Genomic DNA, 23,536 nt, shown 5'->3' on the forward strand with positions numbered 1-23,536 from the left:
GGGAGAGTTTGTTTCTTTTTGTTCTAGAGCTTTCAGTTGTGCTGTTAATTCTCTAGTGTGACTATTCTCCAGTTTCTTCATGTGTGCACCTAGTGCTATGAACTTTCCTCTTAGCACTTCTTTCAAAGTGTCCATATGTTTGGGTATGTTGTGTCTTCATTCTCATTGAATTCTAGGAAGTCTTTAATTTCTTTTTTTATTTCTTCCTTTACCCAGGAATGGTGCATTTGTGCATTATTCAATTTCCCTGAGTTTGTAGTGTTTCTGCAATTTGTGTTGTTGTTGAATTCTAACTTTAAACCTTGGTGATCCAATAGGATAAAGGGGGTTATTCCAATTTTTTTGCTATGTTGCCAAGTATGTGGTCAATTTTAGAGAAGGTTCCATGTGGAACTGAGAAGAAGGTATAGTCTTCTGTGTTTGGATGGAATGTTCTATAGATGTCTGTTAATCTCAATTGGGTCATAACTTCTGTTAGTTCCTCTGTTTCTTTGTTAAGTTTCTGTCTGGTGATCCTATTTAGTGGTGAGAGTGGGGTGTTGAAGTTTCCCACTATAAATGTGTGATGTTTTATGTGTGATTTGAGCTTTATTAATGTTTCTTTTACAAATATGGGTTTCTTCATATTTGGGGTGTAGATGTTCAGAATTGATACTTCATCTTGATGGACTTTTCCTGTGAAAAATATGAAATTACCTTCTTCATCTCTTTTGATTGATTTTAGGTTGAAATATAACTTGTTAGATATTAGGATTGCTACACCAGCTTGTTTCTTGTGTCCATTTGATTGGAAAATGTTTTCCCAACCCTTTACATTGAGGTAACATCTGTCTTTGATTATGAGATATGTTTCTTATATGCAGCAGAAGGATGGGTTCTGTCTTCATATGCAGTCTGTTAGCCTGTGTCTTTTTATAGGCAAGTTAAGACCATTGACATTGAGGGATATTAATGACTATTGATTGCTTTTTCTTGTTTGTTTTGGGTTTATATTGAGTGTGGATCCCCCTTTTTTTCTTTTGGTGTTTGGTAAAATTGGATTATCTATTGCCTATGTTTTTGTGAGTGTAGTTATCTTCCTTGGGTTGGAATTTTTCTTCCAGTACTTTCTGTGGGGCTGAATTTGTGGATATGTATTGTTTAAATCTAGTTTTGTCATGGAATATCTTGTTTTCACTACCTATAGTGATTGAAAGCTTTGCTGGGTATAGTAGTTTGGACTGTCATCCAAGTTCCCTTAACATTTGTAGTACATCTATCTAGGACCTTCTGGCTTTCAGAGTCTCCATAGAGAAGTCAGGTGTAATTCTGAAAGTTCTACCTGTATATATTACTTGGCCTTTGTCCTTTGCTGCTCTTAACATTTTTTCTTTTTTTTAATGTAAGTTTGGTGTTTTGATTATTATGTGGCAAGGGACTTCTTTTTGTGGTCCAGTCTATTTGGTGTTCTGTAAGCTTCTTGTACTTTCATAGGCATATCTTTCTTTAGGTTCAGGAAGTTTTCTTCTATGCTTTTTAAGATAGGTTTTCTGCACCCTTGAGTTGTATTTCTTCACCTTTTTCTATTCATGTTATTCTTAGGTTTGACTTTTTTATGTTGTCCCATATTTGCTGTATATTTTGTGTTAGAGATTTGTTAGATTTGAGATTTTCTTTGGTTGATGACTGTGTTTCCTCTAGTGAGTCTTCAACAACTGAGGTTCTTTTTTCCATCTCTTCTGTTCTATTGTTTATGCTTACATTTATAATTCCTGATCATTTACCCAGCTTTTCTATTTCCAGCATTCCCTCAATTTGTGTTTTCTTTATTGTCTCTATTTCAGTTTTCAGGTATTGAACTCTTTGAATTGTTCCCTTAATCTGTTGATTTTTTTTCTTGGCTTTCCTTGCTTTCTTTAAGAGATTTGTTGATTTCTTGCATTTTTTGTGTTTTTTTTCTCTTTCATTTCTTAAAGGGATTTTCTTCCTTCCTCTTTGAAGTCCTTTATCATTTTCATGAAGTTGTTTTTAGGTCATTCTCTTCTGCTTCATCTACACGTCTTGCTGGTGCTGAGTGCCTTGACTCTGGTGGTGTCATATTAGATTTTCTGTTGTTTAATGTGTTTTTATATTGTTTTCTTCCCATCCCTTCCTCCAGTGGCTGCACATGGGGTCTCTTACCCTCCTGGTGGGTACAGGTCTAAGGTTCTCTTCTGGAGTGTTCAAGTATGTCCAATACTCCAGTGAGCTTCATGATGGGTGCAGGTGGGTCTGAGACACTCTAGGAAGATCCAAAGAGGGAGTTAGGGCCAAAACTTTGACTCTTTTAAGTGAAATAATTAAAATATAAATAAGATAGATTCAGAATCTACAGGGTTAAGCATAACAACATAGAACAAACAGGTTTCTCTCCTGAATAAAATGTAAATATACAGGAGGAAGAAGAGAGGAAGAATGAGCAGCAGGACTGTGAGCAACTTAAAGATGTGTCACATTGTTTGGATAACCACAAGGGAGATATATATATAGATTGAGGGTTGAGTCTCAGTGGAAAACAAGTGTCTCTGGCAATGTTTTCTATGCATACATGTCATTTAGAAACCTTGAGGAAAGGATGGCTCATTCCAGTTAAAAATGCATTTTGTTCTCTCCTACTAAATGATGTTGTTTCACTTTGGATTTGGCAATAAATTCAAACTTATATGATTTCTTGCATTAGAACAGAACAGAGATCAAAGTGATGAAATCTTCTTTGTCTTCATCCATACATGATTGTGTAACATGAATATACACATATAATAATTTATCTGTTCTAAGGCACATCACCAAATGCCATCTTATGTGCATTTTCTTCGCTGAAGAGTCTGAGAAACAGGACTGGAAGGTAAAAACTTTGTAAAAGTGGCTCTTGAATATGCCCATCTAATGGTAATAATTAAAATACAAGACATGAATCTGGGTAGAATGAACAGCGCCTCTAATGCTGAAAGGACAATATTATCATTGCTCTCTCAAGAGTCAAATAGTTGTCTGAAGGACTGTTTGTGTTCCCATTTGACTCACTCCACAATCTAAGTTGTTTTCATTCAGGCCAGTTGCTTCCCAATGTGTCCTAAATAACGAACCATTAAATGAGCAGTTAGTAGCCTGTCATTTGTGAGTATATACATTCTTATATGTGCATGCATAACTAAAACAAGCTCTGTGAACTTTTGGACTTGCAGTTTAATTTCTTGTTTTAGCAAAATTTTCTATACAGACTAGAAAATAAAATATGTATCAGCACATAAAAACTTAGAGAGACCAACCATTGCTACTTTATTACATTTATTTTATTTGTATACAGATATGTTTGAACTTGAGAATGGAACATATTACTTTTCTTCCTCTTCAGCTGGAGTGCAAATAGCCACTCTTACCTTCCCAAGCAAAACAAGCCATAGCTCTGTTCTAAAGCACTTGATTAGGCAGGAAAAGCTGAAGGCTTTTGTTCTTATCATTAGTGTACTTCTTTGAAGCTCTTATTTTCATTGTACATTAAGGTTTCTTGAACTTTTGTTCATTGTTAAATCTTGCGAAAACAATAGAGTAGAACACATAGGCAAATGCATGTGCACACACCCCAAAAGAGTAGTCTGATAACTCTTGCATACAGCAGAACAGACTTCAAAACCATGGTAGATAAAAACATATACTTATCAGACAGTCCCAGAGAAGCTAATCTGGGGACAAGAAGATGAACTTTGAAAAACATTAGCCACATTTAATTAAGATAATGATTATGATTACTCTTTACACAAACATGTATTGATCTGTTTTTAACACAACAGTTTGCCAAGGGAAAGGATGAGTCTAAGCCCTGCTTCACTCATTGTTTCTAGTGAGTAGATAGAAAAGAAACAATAAAAAAATTCTAAGTTTCAGTGTCCAGTTTAACATCTGCTCAAACTCAGCCAGATACAGGTAGACTCATGTTTTCTTTCCACTTCCACTGATTTAGTATCTTCTGTATGCTATCAAAAGTATGGAAACAAAAGAGAGAAGGATAAGCCCTGATCATTTAGGATGATGACTGAAGTTATACTAAGAACACCATAGGTCAGTGTTCTAAAAAGACACTAGTTATAATCCCATAAGCCAGAGAGATAAAGCCTAAACAAATTCATCTCCTTTGAGCATGTATTTCAATGCCTCTCTGAAGTGCATATGAATAGTTTATGTAATGCAGGATCTTTGATAAATTATATATGATACAAATTTTATATGCTCCCCTTCCACTTCATATTTTGCTAACACATGTCATTAAATCTCACTGCAAATAGTTTTAAGTGATGCATAGTATTTCATAATTTGAATTTATCTTCATGATTTAATCGTTTTTATGTAGGAAGTTTTCTGTAATTTGTCACTATATAAACAAATCAGATGTGTAGCCAATACTAATCTGAGCTGGAAATTCTTATGTTAATAGCTTAAGCATCAACTCACCATGTTTAAAGGATAAAGGAGACTGGAATTTCTCAACATAGTGATATATAATGACTGTAATTGAGTAAGTCCTGTATCTCATCATTATTGTATTATTGTAATCATGGAATGAAAGCTAAGATTGTTAAAGGTGCAGACTTTTAATAAAAGATGCATGCCTAAAACCAGAGTCAGTTTCACTGCTTACTGTGGGGAGTTACTGCCACAGGGTGTCACTGTTGAAGCACAAGCTGACCAGTTGCCTGTGGCTTTCATGCCTTGATAACTGGGTGTGGGCCTATGGACATCAGCCTTTTACCCCATTCTCTCACCCTATTTCCTGCTGGCCTGGAAGTCTGATGACTACTTTCTGGTTCAGCATCTCTAGCAAACACTTCTGTTTGAATCAGTCTCTAGCATTCATGACACCCATATTCAGGATACGCAGGAACTCAAACTACCTGTCTCAGGTATGCCAATGGCCTACAGCCTTGAGGAGTTAACACACTGCTGATCTGAGCTCATCTCTGCTTGATGTCAGTTCAGTTTCTCTGGGTTTAGGCAAGTTGTGAGGGTGAGGCACATTGCACTAAAGATAGCTTCAACTATTTGGAACTCTTTCAGCCATAAAGAATTAAATTTACTGTTGTATGTGCAATAGAGCTAGTTTACTAATGCAGAAGGGATAGGGGTAAAATTTACTCCTTCCTTCCATCCCCTACCAACCCTGGAAAAGGCTAAAAGTCTTTATAATTTTTCTTTTGGAGGGTATTGTTGTGTTGTTTTGTTTGGGTAAACATATAAAGTAACATACTTTGCAGATATTATCAAATGTGTGTTTATAATTGAAAAAGGACTTGTAGTGTCTTGTGCAATACTGGCATGGGCCAAACTCAGAGAAAGGCTGTCATACTGACAGATGTGCTGTAGGTGGTCAACCAGGCAGAGGTACTCTGCAGCAGAAGAGGTGGCTAGACCAGTGTTTGGAGGACATGGTGGGACCAAGTCTTCAGCTGGAAATGGCTTTATTTTGTTGAAATTGTGAGAGTAGTTTGGAATAACAGAATAACAGGAAGCAATGACACCCATCAAGACTAATACCCAAGGCTTCTCCTTTCTTGGGAGTGGACATTTGTAGAATGTGACCTTTGGGGTATGGAAGATTCCCAAATTCTTCAAATATCCAAGGGAATGTCGGAAACAACATAATTGTTTAAGAATAAGCTTTGTCCAGACTAAAAAAAGATAAATATTACTTTTGTCATCTGTAGTATATGTACATATATATTAGTGCATATATATGTATATAAATATATATATATATGCATATATATGAGCAGAAGGGGGATCATATGGAGGGAGAAGGGACCTAAAGGAGAAGGGGGGAGCAACAAAGTGGGTTGTGAGAACAAGAGAGGATAATAGAAGGAAGAGAAAATATGCAATATTTTCTATTATGTAGGCCTGTCTCTCTCTCTCTCTCTCTCTCTCTCTCTCTCTCTCTCTCTCTCTCTCTCTCTCTCTCTCTCTCTCTCTCTCTCTCTGTATCAATATATCCAGAAAGAAGAACTATTTGAGGAGTGAAAGGAAATGAGAAGTAAGCAGGAAAAGGAAGTGGAGAGGGTAGTATGGTGACTATGAACAAATCATTAGCATATATATATGTATATATATAAACATGCCATATTTACACCCATTGTTCTGTACACAAACTACAATAAAGAATTAAAAACTGAATGCACTTTGTATATCTGACATTTTGATGCTAAGCCTGATTAATATTACTTAGAAACTTTAAGTCATGTGGGCTGCACCCTAGTGTTGAGTAGTAGTGTTTAAGACAAGGACTGTTCACAGACACACAGTCTTTGTTCAGGGTTAAGTATGCTACCATATCCATTAGGCTGTGGAAGAAGTCATAACATTTGTATTCAGCATTTCAGATTCCTGGTGTTACATGTAATCCTGTCCTCTCTAAAATAAGTTTTACTTCTTCTCTTGGCTGGGATATATATATATGCAATATAAAGGGAGAAAGAGTTAAATTGGCTTACAATTCAAGGTTGTAATAGACCACTACAGGCACTTCAAATCAATGTGGGGACTTGAAGCAGCTAGTCACAGCCATAGCCAAGAGCAGAGAGAACATAAATACATAAATGCTTCCTAGTACTCAGCTTGTTTTCTCTATCCCTGTGTAGTCCAGGATGCAGCCCATCAAATAGTGAAACAGTCAGGATAGACATTTTATACATCAACTAATCTAATTAGGGTAATATCTCAAAGGCATGCCAAAGGTCTAACCTTATCAAGACAATCCCTTATTGGGAATCTCTTTCTCAAGTGGTTCTCTCATGAGGTAAATTAAGACACACCAAGTATACAGGGAAGGGAAGTCATGTGATATTTTATTAGGGAGAAGTCACTTACATGAGAAGCTGAGAACCTGAGGTCAGCCATCTTCTGGTCTCTAAACCTCAACCAGAACCCAAAGAGAGCCCTCTCCTCTTCCTCCTAGCTCTTTATCTCCCTCCCTTCTCCAGGTCCTGTGGCCACGCACAAATGGGCATGGTTAGGGATACAGGTACGTGATCTCTTTTCACAATTCTCTATTATGTCAGTTGACAATTAAAACAAACCCTTATGCTTGAACATCTTGGGAGTTTTTCTTTATTCATCATGGTTCATTCTTCTGTACTTTCTTTGTTTATGGTTTGTAATGGTTAAATTCAGTTTTCCTTGTACTGGATATTAGAGAGTTACTTAGTCTAAATTCCTTGTGAGTTGAACTTTGTCTCTCTTGGAGCTTCAACTTGGGCATGGGATCTGTGTAGTTTTACTTTGAGTTATATCACCTAATTTAGACCTTTTAGGAGAATACTAGTACTTCTTGTGTTTTACTTTGTCATCCCTATGATCATTTGGACTTTGGCTCTTTAATAATTTTCCTGGTATTCTGTGGATACTACTTTACTGGGGGCAAGTATAACTAGTAGCCTCATTATTTGGTAGTGCCAGGGGATGTCTAATGAAGTCTACAAAAATATGGCTCAATATTTGAAGTGCAATGGGAATTTTTGATGTCTAACATCACATCATAAACACTTTCCTTTTTAAAAATAACTTTTTATCCTTTGAAAGGTTCACACATTTATACAATATGTATTGTTCATGTACATCTAAAACCACATTTCTACAACTTTACCTAGTTTGCCCACCTCATTTCCCTTCAAAATTTATGTTCTCTTTTTGTTTCTTTACTAATAATCTCCTGAATCTAATTAGTGTTTCCCATATGCACATGGAATGTGTGGCCATTTCTTGGGACACAAACGACCTAGCAGTGGCCATATCCCCAAAGGGCAATAATTCTCCTTTCCACAGGGTATTGCCTTTGAACAGTTCCGTCAGTAGAAGTAGGGCCTTCAGAGCCTCTCTCTCATCTACAGACAAGAGACTTAAATTATGCATGTATTTATTTTCTAACTTGTGTGTTCAGATTCCTGGAAAATATTTTTGTACAGTTCTGCTGCCAATTAAGAACTACCAGTAACATTGATAGTAGCCCAAAGAAGTAAGACATTCCAGGGGAACAACAAGTGGTGAATAAGATATATGCTGAAAAGGATACACATCTATACATTGGTCCTACCCCAACCCCATCCCGATCCCCCAGACAAGTTTTCTCTGTATGGCTTTGGAGGTTGTCCTGGAATTCACTCTGTAGACCAGGATGGCTTCAGGCTCACAGAGATTCACCTGCCTCTGCCTCCCAAGTGCTGGGATTAAAGGTGTGCACCACCAATGCCCAGCAGATTCACCATTTTTATAGCCAAGTGGCAAAGTTCCCCAAAGACCACCAGGGAGACAGACCCACTGAATTGCAAAAACAAGGTTTATTGTTTCATCCAACCATGACAAGGGACTGCAATAATAAGCACTGTGGATAACATGTATGGCAGATAATAAGCACTGTGGATAACAAGCACTCACTGCAGATAACTAACACTCACTGTGGATAGCAACTACTTTGCATAATAAGTACTGCAGACAGCATGCAATGATGATAACAAACAGTGGGATAATAAGCAATGCTGATAGTGAACAATGTGGATAACATGCAATGCAGATAACTGACAATGTGGATAACAAGCATAACAGATAACAAGCAATGCAGATAACATGCATTGCAATAACTAAAAATGTGAATAACAAACAATGCAGATAACCAGAACTGCAGATAACAAGCAATGTATATAACATGCAATGCAGATAGCAAACAACGTAGATAATAAGCAATGTGGATAACAAGTACTGCAGATAACAAGCAACATGGATAACAAACAATGCAGATAACAAGCAAAGTCGATAACAGACACTCACTGTGGATAACAAGTGCTGTGGATAACAAGTACTGCAGGTAACGTGCAATGAGGATAACAAGCAATGCGGATAACATGCAATGTGTAGAACTGACATTGTGCATAACTAGTACCAGGGAAAACAAGCACTCACTGTGGGTAACAACCACTCACTGCGAATAACAAACACTGGGGATAAAAAGTACTGCAGATAACAAGTGCCATGGATAACGAGCAATGTAGATAACCAACAATGTGGATAACATGCAATGAGGATAACAAGCAATGTGGATAACAAGCAATGTGGATAACAAGTACTGTGGGAAACAAGCACTCACTGCAGATAACAAACACTGTGGATAACAAGCAATGCAGATAACTAACAATGCACATAACAAACAATGCAGATAACAAGCACTGCAATAATAAGCACCATGGATAGCATGTGTGGCAGATAACAAGCACTGTGGATAGCAAGCACTGTGAATAACAAGCACCATGGATAACAAGCAATGCAGATAAGATACAATGCAGATTACTAACAATGTGGATAATAAGCAATTCAGATAACTAACAATGCGTATAACAAGCAATGTATATAATATGTACTTCAGATACCAAGAAATATGGATTACAAGCAATGAGGGGAACATGCAATGCAGATATCAAGCAATGGGGATAGCAAGTACTTCAGATAACAAGCACTACAATAATAAGCAATGCAGATAACATGTGTGGCAGATAGCAAGCACTACGGATAACAGGCACTGTGGATAACATGTACTGTAGATAACAATAATTGCTGATAACAAGCACTGTGGTTAGCAAGCACTGTGGATAATAGGCACCGTGGATAACATGAACTGCAGATAGCAATCACTGCTGATAACAAGTACTGTGGATAACAAGTGCTGTTCATAACAAGCACCAAAGATAACAAGCACAGCAGATAAACAAACACCGTGCATAACAAGTACCATTCATAACAAGCACCAAGGATAACAAGTACTAACAAGAACTGCATATAACAAGCACTGAGGATAAACATTACTATTCATAACAGGTACCAAGTATAAAAAGCACCACAGATAACAACCGCCACAGATAACAAGCACCACAGATAACAAGTACTATGGATAATAACTACTGTTCATTGTTGTGCCCAATTGTGAAGATCCCCAAAGACCACCAGGGAGACAGACCCATTGAACTGCAAAAGCAAGGTTTATTGTTCCATCCAACCATGACAGCAACTTCGTCTAGCTAGCTGACACAGCAGCTACCAGAGGAAGTGCCACCTTGTCTACTGCAGGATTTTTACAGGGAAAAATCACAGGATTGCATCAATAGGTAGGGAGCAGTATGGGTTGAATACTAATTGGTTGACATTTGGGTAATAATTAGGGGAATTTCTCAGAGTCAGTGCAACTGGTTTATTACCATTTTTGATTGATTGGCTACAGATGGGATCATTTTGTTGTTTCTATGACTATTTTTGTTACTTGCAGGTATCCTGTTCTCATTGGTTGGTGCTGAAAGGGAGAATTCTGTAGTTTCTATGGCATAGTCTGTCTCTTGGAGGTGGTTTGTTGCTAAACACAGTTTCCAAGAAGGTTGTCTTGGAGTTTTGCTCACAACACAAGAACTAGAGACTAGGGGAAAGGGTGGACTGGGCTTTTTCTGAAGGTTTTTTCATAACCTTTACATTTACATAGTTTTTCTCTAGTATGAATAATAGTTGAATGGGAACTTAAGGCTTTGCCACATTATGCAACTTTTCTCCAGTGTGAATTATCAGAAGTGAAACTTTTGAGTTTAGTTTACCCCTTTCACCATCACAGAGATTGCCATCTCATTAATAACTCATATTAAGTCACTTGTATGTATAATAAACCATAAGCCATTATCAACATGAATATAGGTTAACTTGTCATCAAGAGATCCCCATGTCATCTTAGCAAAATGTCACCCTGTATCAGGATGGGCAAGGACAGTATCATCACTCATGTTCAGGGTCTTATCTTGTCCAACTACATCTATGACCTCTTATTCTTGCTGATCTCCATTCACTATTTTCATCATTTGTGTTGTGCTGAACTCTATTCTATCAGCTTTTAAATGAACCTAACTGCTTCTGTCTTACTGAATTTTCTACCATTTGCTATGTAATATTTGTACATGCCTTAACAAAATCTATAGAAGTGACGCTATTCTGTTGCTTCTGAAAGAACTGCTTGTGATACAAGCAGCCAGTAGTAATAGTAACATGAATTTGGGGGTGAGTCAGGGTAAAATGATATAGATGGAGTGCTCATGTACCTGTAAAATTCAAATGTTGAATTCTTAGTTACTGATAGGGTGGAATTTGGCACCATATTGTGATGATATATAATCCAAAGAGCATCTGCCTCTAAGATAAAATTAAGATGATTTGCCTTCAGAATCTCTAACCTTTATAAACATAGAGTGTGACCTGAAATTCTTTCTATGTTCCTTTCTGCACACCCTAATATGTTCTTTATCACAAACCTTGCCACTATACTTTCTAGAATTCTTGCTCTGTGACTTTCTGGTACCTCTCTGTCTTATGCATCTTAAGCTACTATTGAAAAGATAGCCAAGATATTGGATGCTTAAACTACTGATATTTATTTTCCACAGTTTTGGAGTATAGAAAATGCAAACAGAAGGTAATAATGGAGTCAGTTTCCAGTGAGGCAAATATTCATGACTTTTGGCAGATTTCTTATCAGTCTGTCTTCACATGATGGAAAGACAATCTTCTTTTTTGTTTTTAGGGACACTAATCTCATCATAGGAGTCACACCCTCATTATTTCACCTAAACCTAATCTTCCATAGAATGAAATCCCATTGGTGGTTATTGATCCAACCTTTAAATGTTAGGGATACATAAGCGTAAGCATTCAATATATAACATTTCCTTTAACTCACCGTGAATTCATATCATTTTTGTTAGAAAGCTCACACATCAGCTTCAACAGCTTTTGAAATTTAATTTTGCTGCATTTAGTGTTACTACCCAAATCTAAATTTCACCATTTCATGTAAATATTAAAAACAGGCACAAGAAACCCTTGGGATATAATTCATCTTAAAGCAAAATCCATTTTTCCGGACTAAAGCTATTATAAACTAGGTAACATATTCAATGAAATAGTAGTGACTAGTATTACACAAGTCTTAAACATAGTAAGGCAGATGCCTTTGCACATCTGCACTAGATGATAATTCTTCTCAGATTGATGTTCTGGTTTCTGAGCTGGGTGGGACATTGCTATTTCTGAAAAACTCAATGGAGCTGCTACAATGCCTTCGTAGTTCTGTTGTTCTTCCAAGATTCTTGATGACCACAGTCTGGGTTGCTGCTATTTGAAACTGAGATGAAGCTTTGGAGCTGGCATCATTTGAACTTGTTGAGTAGGACTGTTGTCTCCTTTGAATATGCTTCTTGGTAATTATTTTCATGTCTTGAAGACTAATATATTAGTAGCCACTAGCTCTTTGTTCTGGTTCTGCAAGATTTAAAAATTGGACAGCCTCTATTTCTTGCTATTTTCTTTTTATCCACAATTCTTTTTGTCTGGCCTATTTATGGTTTTTAGCTGAAACCTTGCCCCCTGAAATCCTTTAGCTGAAAGCATTGTTTCCCTTCTGTGCAATACAGGCCTCAGAGCCAGATAGTATAATACGTTCTTATTTCTTATCACTACTTCTGGACCATTACGTTTCTGAGAATTCTCATGGAGTCTAATTTTTATCAGTTTATCAGTCAGTTCCAGAAAGCAAAGACATGGCATAATCAAAATATAAAATATTGGAGCATTATTTTAAAAACATAATTTGCACAAGATGTAAGTAGGATATAGTGTAGGAGCATGTATCTTTCCCATGGGGTAAAGAACAGAGAGTTACTAGAAAATTTCAGAATAAGACCTCCTAATGGGGTGGGCTGCCTTCAGCAATCAGTTATCTACATCCAGGGAAAGCAACTTGAAGCATGAAGGACTGTTTCCTTCTAGTCTACTCACAAGCTCCACTCTGGCTGTGAGAAGATAAAGATGAGGGGAGCTCTTGAAACTTTCATTTATAAGACTTGGGGATATGTACAAGGAAAAGAATGGATTGATGGACACATGAATACAGTTCAGAACAGTCATTGCCTCCTTTTATTACTGTAGTCTACTGGTCTGCCTTCTCTCTATGATTCACTGATAGTATCTTTCTTATAATTTTGCCTTTTTCATTTCCTTTTCTTTTTTCTATTTTATTTAAATTATAAGCAAGCTTGTTTTACATGTTCCTTTTCTTTTTTATCTTCAAAAACTTTTATTCTTCTTGCATACATTACAATCTGACTGCAATTTTCCCTCCCTCCACTCCAAGTTCCTTCCCCCACCTCTCCTTTCCCCCAGATCAACTACTCCCTGGTTTCCCTGTTTAAAAAATGACCAAAAAAGATACAATAAAATGGAGTATAAACCCTCAAACCATGGCTGGATGTGGCAGTCCAGCAGGAGGAAAAAGGTCCCAAGCATAGGCAAGCAAGGGTCAGAGACAATCCCCACTTCCATTGTTGGGAATCCTATAGTAACACCAAGCTGCACAACCATAACGTATATGCAGACCATTTAGATCAGGCCATGCTTGTTGCCTCAGTTTCTCTGAGCCCCTATGAGCCAAGTTTAGTTGAGTCTGTGCCCCCATGGTATTGTTGACCCCTCTGGCTTCTACCATCATTTCTCCCCATCTTCTACAGGGTTACCCTGGCTCCACCTAGTGTTTGGCTATGAGTATCTATATCTGCTCCCATCAGTTTCTGGATGATGCCCCTCTGATCACAGCTGGGGTAGACTCCAATTTAGGTGTATAGCAGAATATCATTAGGAATCATTTCACTGACATTTGCCAGTCATGGTTATTTCTCTCCTGGGTTTCTGGGCTGTTCTTACTCAAGTTCCTAGCAGTATCAGGTATGGGAACCATCTCAAGGCAGAGGCCAAAATTTGGATCAGTGACTGGTTGATCACTTCCACAAGTTCTGTGCTTCCATTACCACAGCATGTCTTGCAGGCAGCACAAATTGCAGCCTGAGAGTTTTGTAGTTGTGCACTTTGGTTTTAGTTTAGAACTGTCAATTCACAAATAATGACATGGAGATGTATTATTATTAATTATGAAAGCTTGGCCTTTGGCTTAAGCTTGTCCCCAATTAGCTCTTATAGTTTAATTGACCCAGATTTTTATAATCTACATTCTGCCAAGTGACTTTTTTTTTTTTTACCTCTCCTCCATTCTGTATATCCAAATTGGTCTGGTCCGAATCTTGCTGACATCTCTTGTGTGCCTATATTCCCCCTGAGTTCCTCTCTTTCCCCAGAAGTCCCACCTAACCTCTGCTGCCTAGCTATTGGTCATTCAACTCTTTAGTAAACAAATCAGAAGGTGTCTTAGGCAGAGACACAACTTTACAATGTACAAAAAGATTATCTCACAACATAGCTGGGCTGATGTCACAGCTCCACTGGTAGGAGCCTTGCCTGGTTATAAAGGATGATTATTTAAACTCTATACACCATTACTAGAAGACTGTACTAGGGTCACTCTCATAGGTTTCGAGGGTGTTTTAGTGCACTAGGATTCTACATCACCTCCCAATTCCAGTCTCTCACAGTACTCTCTCCATCTCTCTGACTCTCACCTGATCTCTCCTGTTCCCATGCCTACCAGTCCCCAGTCCAACTGCAAAACCTATTCTGTTTTCACTTCCCAGGAAGATTCATGTGTCCTCCTTTGATCCCTCCTTGTTACTTAGCCTCTCTTGACCTGTGGATTGCAGCATGATTGTCTTTGATTTAACAGTTAATGCATACTTGTGAGTACATACTGTGCTTGTCATTCTAGTTCTGGATTACTTCACTTAGGATTATATCTTCTAACTATATCCATTTGCCTGCAAATTTCATGATATTACTCTTTTTAACAGATAAGACTCAGTTGTATAAATGTACCATAAGTGTCATTATTTGCAGAGGATATGATAGTATACACAATCAACCCCAAAATACTACCAGGGAGTTTCTACAGCTGACAAAAACCTGTAGTGAAGTGACTGGATATAATGATAACTAAAAAATCTATATTCCTCTTATATACAAATGAAAAATGGACCAAGAAAAAATAAGGGAAACACCCTTAATAATAGCCACAAAAATATAAAATATTTGGGAGGTAATTCTAACCAAACAAAACTTTCAAGTCTTTGAAGAAGGAAATTGAATAAGATATCTGAATATGGGTAGATCACCAATGCTCATGTATTGGTAGTATTAAAATAGTAAACATTTCCATACTACCAAAAGCAATCTACCTATTCAACACAATCACCATGAAAATTCCAACACAATTCCTTACAGATCTTGAAAGGACAATACTCAACTTCCTATGGAGAAGCAAAAAACCCAGGACTGCTAAAACATTCCTGCACAGTAAAAGAACATTCAGAGGGATCACCATCCCTGATTTCAAGCTCTACTACTGAGCTATAGTAATAAAAACCACAAAGTATTGGCAAAAACCAGACACATTGATCAATGGAATTGAATCAAAGACCCAGATAGATTCGTATCTATCACCCTGCACAAAACTCAAGTCTAAGTGGATCAAAGACATCAACACAAAACCAGATACACTGAAACTAACAGAAGAGAAAGTGGAGAATAGCCTTGAACTAATTGGCACAGGAGACAACTTCCTGAACAAAACACCAATAGCAAAGACACTAAAAACAACAACCAATAAATAGAACTCCATGAAACTGAGGAGATTTCCATAAGGCAAAGGTCAATATCAATATGGAAAAACGGCAGCCTACAGAACATGAAAAGATTTTCACAAACCCCACTTCTGACAGAGGAAAATATCAAAAGAAAAATTAAAGAACTTAAGGAAGTAGATATAAACTAAGCAAATAATGCAATTAAAAATAGGGTAGATCTAAGCAAATTTCTCAACAGAGGAATCTCAAATGACTGAGAATGCTTAAAGAAATGTTCAACATCCTTAGTCATTAGGGACATGTAATTCATGACTAGTTTGAGATTCCATCTTACACCTGTCAGGATGGCTATAATCAGTAACACAAGAGACAGGTCATGCTGGCAAGAAAGAAAAACAAGGAGAACATTCCTCCATTGCTGGTGAGAGTGAAAGCTTATAAGCCACTATGGAAATCAATATAGCAATTCCTCAGAAAATTGGGAATCAATCTAACTCAAGACCCAGGTATATCTCTTTCGGGGAGATACCCATGGTGAAATTTTTTTGTTATCTAACAGATAAAGACTTTCTGAAGATCAGAGTGTGGTGCTACCCACACTAGTTAGCCATAAATGCCAGGAAATGGTGGCACACACCTTTAATCCCAGCACTCAGGAGACAGAGGAAGGCAGATCACTGTGAGTTCAAGGTTACCCTGGGCCACACGAGATTGATTGATGCAGTGTAAAACGGAAAGGGCCAGGCAGTTGTAGCTCACACCTTTAATCCCAGCACTAGGGAGGTGGAGACAGGAGTGATATGATCAGGAGAGAAAGGAATGAAAGGTGGGAGGAGACAGGAGTTCATGGCCTTCAGTCTGAAGGCTAAGGACAGGATTACCTGTTTGGTCTGAGGATTCAGTAGAGGTAAGAGGTCTCTCTTGTTACTGGCTCCTTTGCTTCTCTGACCTTTCAGCATTTACCCTGATATCTCACTCTGAGTTTTTATTATTAAGGCCTGTTAAAACTAGTGCTACATATACTCACAGCATGCTCCTTCATACCACAAGGACATTTGTTCAAACATGTTCATTGCAGCTTCATTCATTATAGTCAGAGATTGGAAGTAACCTAGATGTCCCTCAACAGAAGAATGGATGAAGAAACTTTGCCTTCTTTTTAACTCAAACTTTCATTCTTACTGGCATCAACATCTCAGTGCCTGCCCCATTAAATATACGGAATCTTGGTTTCCTTTTCATTCTTTATTAGTACTCCCTTCCCTTCGCACCCTGTAAGGCTTGCATACCCACATCCTTCCTGCAACTAGTCCTTGGCAAAAATTACATTGTCTTTAAAAATCTTCCATTTATCCCAACTAGGTAATCACTTCCATTTCAACTAAGTTAAATTTTTAAATTATTCTACTATAAAATTTCCTAGCACCACTTAAAATTTTTAGATATTGTGTCTCAACACATCCTTCTTGCCCAGAAAACTCCTTATAGAAATCTTATTCCTTGTTCAACTCAGATACCATGTTTTTCATTATTATTCTCTTGAAGTTCCTATTTTCTCTCTTTTTGTCCCTTGTAAAACTGGATTCTTTAATGACTCAGTCATCTAACTGCATGCCCAGTGCTTGCATACAGACAGCTGAATGTTACAGCAGGAAAGAAGCATAGCCAGGAAGGCTGGATTCCCTTTAAATAAACCATAGAAAATTGCACAGACCCATTCAACTCTCATTAATACCTGAAATGAGTTTATTTTGGTAGTTATTTTTCTTACTGCTTTGTACTGTTTTCTTTCTCCTTATATTTCTCATTTCCCTTGCTAAATGTTTATCTCTTCCTAACATTGCTTATTTACTTGAACATTGAAATGATCAATTAGGAATTTCTTCACTGTTTCATGTGCAAATTCAGAAATCTATTTGCACCTTAACTGATAAACTTTGTTTCTATAGAGAGAAGAACTTGATTTTTCTAACAGTTCAGTGCCTTCAATGTTCTCTAGTTGAAGAGGACAAAGCACTGTAATAAGCTTTTTCTAAAGGCTGCCCAGTCATCCACTCCCACTTAATTTGATTTGGCTCAGAAGATAAGCATAATTTTCTATCCTCAGTATAGACAATTTCCAAAATCTAATGATATTTTCACAAAGAATCTTCTTCCTGTTTCTTTAATTTAGAGAGTACATTGAGATGACAAAAATCTGTTTAAATTGAATAATTCCCTGTAATGTCTTTAATATTTATGTTAAGTATCTACTCTTCCTATTTGGGCTTACGTGATGTTTCTCCATATATTTTTATTCTGGAATGTTAAATTAGCCATTTATTAAAACTAGTATCCTTTTCTATCACCAACATGGTCACCACAATATCTTAGTTGAAATATATGAGTTTTTTTTTTTTTTGCTGCTGTTCCAAGTACTAAAATCAGCATGGATTCGTAGAACCTCTGCTACATAAATGCGGGGAACATTGATTTTAATAAATTGCTAAGGAATCTATAATCCCCAATTTTAATGCATAAACACGGAGTTCTGAGTAAAGTGTAGACTGTTATTTTTCCTTGGGTGATTGAAATGGAATCTATAAAACAATTTTCTTCATTTCTCACTCTGAGATCTTCTCAACTACACATGAAATATTCTTGTCAGAGGTAGTTCTTAGTAAGCACATCTATTTCAGTAAAAAGAAGACAAGGACCTGTGGTAAACTATTATTTTAAGGTGTGTGACTTTTGTTTATGCTGCATTTGTTTAATTCTGTGAAGCTATGACTCTGCCTGTCTAATAAAGAGCTGAATGACCAATAGTGAAACAGGAGCAAGGATAGGCAGGGCTGGAAGGCAGAGAGTGTAAATAGAAAGAGAAATGAAGAGCAAGGAGCAACAAGAGAACAACAAGAAGAAGAAGGACGACATCAGAGGCCAGTCACCCAGCTACATAGCAAGCCACAGAGTAATAAGGAAAGAAAAAGGTATACAGGAATAGAGAAAGATAAAAGCCCCAATGCCAAAGACAGGTGGGGTAATTTAAGAAAAGTTGGCAAGAAACAAGCCAAACTAAGGCTGGGCATTCGTAACTAAGAATAAGCCTCTATGTGTGAGTTATTTGGGAACTGGGTGGTGGGCCCTCCCAAAAAGTAAGAGCAAAACACCATACTACAAAGACTAATCTTGGCAATACATTTCATACAATAGAAACCTTTTATATTTATATTGATCAAATTACCCTTATCCCATGAGATGGGCATGTATTAAATATTCCATTTCAATTAATTAACCTCACTTGGGTTGTTTGAATATTTGATTTAATAATTGTCTTAGGGTTTTTATTGTGAAGTGACACTTTGACCATGGCGACTCCTGTAAAAGAACACATAGAGTTTGCTTGCAGTTTCAGAGATTTAGTCCATTATCATCATGGTGGGAAGCATAACAGTATACAGACAGGCATATTGCTAGAGAAGGAACTGAGAGTTCTACATCTTGATCTTCAGGTAGCAAAGGGAAGACTATATACATCTTATATATGATACCTCAAAGTTGGGCCCCACATTGATGAAACTCCTCCAACAAGACCATACATACTCCAACAAGGCCACACCTCCTAATAGTGCCACTCCCTATGGGTCGAACATTCAAATACATGAGTCTATAGAGGTCATACCTATCAAAACACCAAAATAATCACTTACTTTCTTATCTTCTTTCTTCCATTTTTTCCCACATGACATTTTATTGATTCTCTGGGAAGTTCCCATCATGAACCACATTCACAATCTCTTCACAGTCCTTATATGTCCACACTCATGACCTCCCCCCAAAAGAAGTAAAAAATAAAATTAAGAAGAGTATATAGCTCCTCCTTGTCCTAGAGACAACTGTATTTTTTTCGTGCAGTGCCAGCCTCATTCCTGAGACACGATGATGAAAGTTGAAGTGAACAGGTTTGGCCGTATGGGACGCTTGGTTGCCAGGACTGCCTTCGATTCTGGCAAAGTGGACATTATTGCCATCAATGACCTCTTCATTGACCTCAACTACATTGTTTACATGTTCCAGTATGACTCTATGCATGGCAAGTTCAAAGGCACAGACAAGGCTGAAAATGGGAAGTTTGTCATCAATGGGAATGCAATCACTGTCTTCCAGGAGTGGGATACCACCAACATCAAATGGGGTGATGCTGGCACCAAGTGTGTTGTAGAGTCTACTGGCGTCTTCACCACCATGGAGAAAGCTGGGGCCCACTTGAAGGGTGGGGGACCAAGAGGATCATCATCTCCTCTCCTTCTGCTAATGCTTCCATGTTTGTGATGGGTATGAACCATGACAAGTATGACAACTTCCTCAAGATTGGCAGCAATGCGTCATGCACTAACAACTGCTTAGCACCCCCTGGCCAAGGTCATCCACAACAACTTTGGCTTTGTGAAATAACTCATGACCACAGTCCATGCCATCACTGCCACTCAGAAGACTGTGGATGGCCCCTCTGGGAAGCTGTGGTGTGATGTCCGTGTAGCTGCCTAGAACATCATCCTTGCATCCACTGGTGATGTTAAGACTGTGGGCAAGAACATCCCAGAGTTGAATAGGCATGGCCTTCCATGTTCCTACCCTTAATGTGTCCATAGTGAATCTGACATGTCACCTGAAGAAAGCTGCCAAGTATGAAAACATCAAGAAGGTGGTAAAACAAGCATTCAAGGGCTCACTGAAGGGCATCATGGGCTACACTGAGGACCAGGTTGTCTCTTACAACTTCAACACTGACTCCTATTCTTTCACCTTTGATGCTGGGACTGACATCACTGTCAATGACAACTTCATAATGCTCATTTCTTGCTATGACAATGAATTTGGCTACAGCAGCAGGGTGGTGGACCTCGTGGCCTACATGGCCTCCAAGGAGTAAGAAGCTCACCCTGGACCATCCAGGATGCTTGCAAGGACACAAGCAAGAGAGAGGCCCTGGCTGCTGAGCAGTCCCTGTCCAACTCAATCTCAATACTCATCATTTCCCTCATATTTTCCATCCTAGAACCCCTGAGATTAGAAAGGGGCTTAATGAGCCCTATTCTCTTGAATTCCATTAATAAACTTCACTGTACCTGTCAAAAATAAATAAAAAGAATATATAAATATAAAATAGAAAGTCTACTTTGGTGATGAGGAAAAGTCCTTCTTGTATATGTTTGTCTTATTGGTTGATAAACAAAGCACTGTTGACCAATAGGGAAGCAGGATAAGGAGGACTAGGAGTTGAGGAGAAGTCTGGGAAATGTAGTCAATAGTAGAGAGTTGCCATATGATCCTGGGAAGAGAGTACGCAGGAAGCTGGCATCTTCGGTAAGGTAAATCCTTGTAAAACCATATAGATTAGTAGTTATGGGTCAATAATTAAGTTAGAGCTTGCCAATAAGAAACCGTAGCAAACAGTCAACAGCTTCACAATTAATGGGGGATCTCCAAAGTCCATTACATCTTCCAGGGCAGAGCCTGGGCCCTCCTTCATGTGTCCAGGCTAAGAGAGAATCTCTCCATGTGGAGTGAGCTCCCAAAGTCCATTCAGAGGCCAGGGACAAATAGTGAGGCCTCAGGGATAGTACCTGAGGCCCCAAAGATTGCCAAGGCCTCCTTACTGACACCCAAGTTCAGGGGGCCTGGATCAGACCTATGCTGGCCTTTCAGCCATCAGTCTGTGGTTCATGAGCTCCTCCTTGCTCAGGTCAGCTGTCCTTGTGGGTTTCACCCACCTGGTCATGACGCCTTTGCTCCTTACTCCTTCCTCTCTGTAACTGGGTTCCGATAGTTCAATTCAGTATTTAGCTGTGGGTGTCTTCCTCTGCTTCCATCAGCCACTGGATGAAGACCCTAGGATGGCATACAAGGTAGTTGACAATCTCATTATCGGAGAGGGACATTTAAGGTAGCCTCTCCACTATTGGGTAGATTGTCAGTTGGTGTCATCCTTGTATATCTCTGGAAATATAATTAGTGCCAGCTCTCTCCTCAAACCATAATGACTCCCTCCATTATGATATCTCTCATTCTGCTCTCCTCTATTCTTCCCCAGCCTCAACATTCCTGATTCCCCATGCCCTACTTTCCCCTTCTCTTCTACCCCTCACTTTACCCCAATTCCCTGTCCCCTTCCCCTATGTGCCCAGTCCACTCAGGAGATCCTGTTCCATTCCCCTTCTCTGGGGTACCATGCATATCTCTCTTAGGGTCCTCCCTGTTTCCCAGACTCTCTGGCAGTGGGGTTGTAGGCTGGCACTCTCCTGATCCATGTCTGAAATCCATATATGAGTTTGTCTTTTTGTGACTGGGTTACCTCATCCAGGATGGTTCCTTCCAGTGCCTTCCATTTGCTGCAAATTTCAAGATTCCATCATTTTTTTCTGCTGAGTAGTACTTCATTGTGTAAATGTACCACATTTTCTCTATCCACTCTTCAGCTGAGGGACATCTAGGTTGCTTCCAGATTCTGGCTGTTACAAATAATGCTGCTATGAACATAGTGGAACAGATGTCCTTGTTGTATGGATGTGCATCTTTTGGGTATATGCCTAAGAGTGGAATTGATGGGTCTTGTGGTAGACTGGTTCCCATTTTCCACAGGAATCTCCATAGTGGCTGTATGAGTTGGCACTCCCACCAGCAGTGGAGGAGTATACTCCTTTCTCCACATCCTCTCCAGCATGAACTGTCATTGGTGTTTTTGATTTTAGGCATGCTGACAGGAGTGAGATGGTATCTCAGAATTGTTTTGATTTGCATTTCCCTAATGGCTAAGGATGTTGAGTACTTTCTTAAGTGTCTTTCAGCCATATTAGACTCCTCTATTGAGAATTCTCTATTTAGTTCTGTAGCCCACTTTTTAATTGGATCCTTTGGTGTTTTGGAGACTTGTTTCTTGAGTTCTTTGTAAATTTTGGAGATCAGCCCTCTGTCAAATGTGGGGTTAGTGGGTTATTTTGATTTAAGACAGAAGAGAACAAAATCTAGAGACTGTCATTTATCTAAACTTGGTTCTCTCTCTGAAAACCTAATTTCCCTCATATTTATTTTCATCCTTATTGTTGCCTTTCCCAGTATGCAAACCTATGAAAGTTGAAATTTCTGTGTTGATATTGATGTTTAAATCCCCCACAGCGAACAAAATTTCCTAATAGCAATCTTTGAACTCTCCAGAAAGAAGATGGGGCCACATTTCAAAGATTCCACTTGATACAACTTGATGCTTTTAAATTGACAAATACCACCCTAAAATCAGATTGCTCTGGACAATACCAGACTAGTTAGCTGAAATGGTGCTTCTTCTTATTCCACTCTGGTCAGAGCTTTAGATAAAAACTTCTCTGTTTCAGAGATTCATGTATAAGTATGTACATAGTTATAAAGCTGTAATCATGGTTCTTGATAAATTATTTTGGGAAGCTTCAGTCATTGTACTACTAGATTCCCAAGAATTACAGATATTTTCACCCACGTTTCTTACATCTATTAGATTAGTCAGACATAGATTTCAATCTTCAAACACTTAATAAACCTGTAGAATACAGCATTTCAATGTCTTAATATCAGTACATTATTGCTTCAAAGACGAGTTAATACCTATACTTCTCAAACTGTTTCACACAATAGAAACAGAAGAAACATTGCCAAACTCCTTTTATGAGGCTACAGGAACACTAACTATGAACATAGTTGAACAGATGTCTTTGTTGTATGGATGTGCATCTTTTGGGTATATGCCTAAGAGTGGAATTGATGGGTCTCTTGTGGTAGACTGATTGCCATTTTCCTGAGGAATCTCCATACTGATTTCCAAAGTGGTTGTATGAGTTGGCACTCACAATAACAATGGAGGAGTGTTCTCCTTTCTCCACATCCTCTCCAGCATGAACTGTCATTGATGTTATTTATTT

The 23,536-nt window shown here is 38.3% G+C and overlaps 1 pseudogene; it reads left to right on the plus strand.

Moving 5' to 3' along the window:
• Positions 1 to 19,523: 19,523 nt before the first annotated feature.
• Positions 19,524 to 20,517, plus strand: LOC101842720 (annotated as a pseudogene).
• Positions 20,518 to 23,536: the final 3,019 nt, after the last annotated feature.

Source organism: Mesocricetus auratus, unplaced genomic scaffold (assembly GCF_017639785.1).
Source record: "Mesocricetus auratus isolate SY011 unplaced genomic scaffold, BCM_Maur_2.0 Super-Scaffold_2245, whole genome shotgun sequence".
Lineage (NCBI taxonomy): Eukaryota > Metazoa > Chordata > Mammalia > Rodentia > Cricetidae > Mesocricetus > Mesocricetus auratus.